The sequence below is a fragment of the Nothoprocta perdicaria genome, unplaced genomic scaffold (genome assembly GCF_003342845.1).
Source record: "Nothoprocta perdicaria isolate Ctin4 unplaced genomic scaffold, notPer1 scaffold_143, whole genome shotgun sequence".
Classification (NCBI taxonomy): domain Eukaryota; kingdom Metazoa; phylum Chordata; class Aves; order Tinamiformes; family Tinamidae; genus Nothoprocta; species Nothoprocta perdicaria.
This window is the reverse complement of record NW_020454572.1, coordinates 411,718-414,397: the sequence shown is the minus strand read 5'-3', so window position 1 is coordinate 414,397 and position 2,680 is coordinate 411,718.

Below are 2,680 nucleotides of genomic sequence, written 5' to 3'. Positions count from 1 at the left end.
GGAGCGGAGCGGCTCCGGGCGGGACGGAGCGGTCCCGGGGCGGAGCGGCCCCGCTGGGCCGCGGGCGCCCTCGCACGGGCCCCGCCGTCGGGACGGCTTCGTACCCGGGCTCTCCGCTGCTCGGGAGGCRGCGCAGGCTGCGCCGGGAGCCGCCGGGGGCACTCCGGAGTTGCCCGGAGGCTCCCGAGACTTAGCGGGTGCTCAGGGTCCTGCTGGGATGCTCCTGGGCTKCCTGGAGGCTCCCAGGACTTAGCGGGTGCTCTGGGTCCTGCTGGGATGCTCGGAGGCTGCCCAGAGACTCCCAAGATTTAGCAGGGTGCTCTGGGTCCTGCTGGGATGCTCCTGGGCTGCCCGGAGGCTCCCAAGACTTAGCAGGGTGCTCTGGGTCCAGCTGCAATGCTGCGGTTCTGCCAAAGGGCTCCAGGTCTGCCAGGATGCTCGAGGTCTCCTGGGATGCCCTGGCCTTGCCAGGAGGCTCTACAGCCTGTGAGCATGCTCCAGGTCTGCCAGGAAGCTCCAGGGTTATTATCATAATCCTGAGCATGCCAAGAGGCTTCCAAGACTTGGCAGGGTGCTCTGGGTCCTGCTGGGATGTTGTTGGCCTGCCAGGAGGCTCCCAAGATTTGGCAGGGTCCTCTGGGTCCTGCTGTGATGCTGTTGGTCTGCCAAGATACTAGAGATCTCCTGGGATGCTCCGGGCTTGCTGGGATACACTAGGGCCTGTGGGGATCTGTCAGGAGGCTCCAGAGTTATCATCATAGTCATGAGCATGCCAGGAGGCTCTCGGTCCTCCTGGCATGCTGCGGGTCTGCCAAGATGCTCCAAGTTTCCTGGGATACTCTGGGCTTGCCAGGATGTTCTAGGGCCTGTGGAGATACTCCAGGAGGTTCCAGACTTGTCATCATAGTCCCGAGTTTGACAGAACCCTCTGGGACCTGGTGGAGTGCTCCAAAGATCTGATAGGTGCTTTTAAGGCAGTTGTTCTTGAGCCCTGACTGATTCTTATTGAGCAATTGCAGAAAAGGGCTCGGTGAGGTGAGGGACCTGACAGCGCCGCCGCTCCACAAGCTGAGGATCCTGTCCCCTTTCTCAGAGCAGGTCAAGGACACATCTGGGAAAGGTGGACGCTGCTTGGAGAAGCTTGGATGCCCAAGCAGGTTAAGCATGGGATGGATGTGTCATCTCCAGCAGCAGAAGAAGCAGCATCTGAAGGAGCACGGACACTCCAGGTGGTGGTCCTAGCGGTGTGCTCACACCAAGGAAGGGACAAGAACCATAAGAGAAGGTCTGAYGACCCTTATCTTTGGTGCAAAGCCTCCCTCGGTGCAAGTGCGGGGGAAAACACGCTTGGTCAATGTGATGCTTCCTTGCCAGCCTTGCCTAGGCCTGGGTGGCACCTCTGCTCGGCCCATGCTCGGCAGTGCCTCTACCCCAGGCTGGAGCAGGGAGTTCCAGGGCGTTCTTGCCTCCCACCCGCAGAGCTCTGCAGCAAGCAGCTGGTTCTGAGCTCTCTTTCCGTTTTCCTGGAAAGAGAAGCGCCGGCAGGAGGGGGGCAGCAGCAGGCTGCTCTCTGCAGCTCCTTGCTGCAGCTGGAGACACGGTTTGCTGCACATTGGTGCTGGGTCGGAGGGAAGGGAACAGGCAACACAGTGAAGGTGCCCAAAGAGGAGTCCTGGAGCTGCTGCCTGCCCAGCCTGGGGTCTGCCAATATCTCCAGGGCTTCACATCCAAAAGGAGCCCATGGCAGAGCCTCATGGCTTGGCCCAGCAAAGGGGCATGATTATATGGGGAGGTCTGGGCATGTGGGGACCCAGGAGGGGCAGATGCAGAGGAGGGAGATAGGGAAGATGCAGGAGAGACGCTAGTGGGTGCAGGAGGATGGGGAGAGTGCGTAGGGACCAGGGCAAAACTGGGGCGACTGGGGCAGTGGCCCCAGGGTGGTGTAGGGGGAGTGAGGTGACACAGGAGCCCCATGGGGTTGCAGAACCCAGGGCAGGCACAGGGACCAGAGCAATACAGGAGCCCAGAGGGGTGCAGGAGCAGGGCTTGGGCCATACAGGAGCCCAGRGAGGTGCAGAAGTCTGGCTTGGGCCATACAGGAGCCCAGGGAGGTGCAGGGCAGGGGCCAGGCAATACAGAAGCCCAAGGGGATGCAGGAGCAAGACCCCGGGCCATACAGGAGCCCATGGGGATGTAGGAGCAGGACCTGGGCCATACAGGAGCCCAGGGGGGTGCAGGGCCCGGGCCATACAGGAGTCCAAGGGGGTGCAGGGGCAGGCGCAGGACCTGGGCAATACAGGAGCCCAGGGGGATGCAGGGCAGGGCCCAGGCCATACAGGAGCCCAGGGGCTTGGCAATACAGGAGCCCAGGGGGATGTAGGAACAGGACCCAGTCCATACAGGAGCCGGGGGGATGTAGGAGCAGGACCTGGGCCATACCGGAGCCCAGGGGGATGCAGGGCCTGGGCAATACAGGAGCTGGGGGAATGTAGGAACAGGACCCGGTCCATACCGGAGACCAGGGGGTTGCAGGGCCTGGGCAATACAGGAGCCCAGGGGGATGTAGGAACAGGACCCAGTCCATACAGGAGCCGGGGGGATGTAGGAACAGGACCTGGGCCATACAGGAGCCCAGGAGGATGTAGGAGCAGGACCCGGTCCACACCGGAGCCCAGGGGGT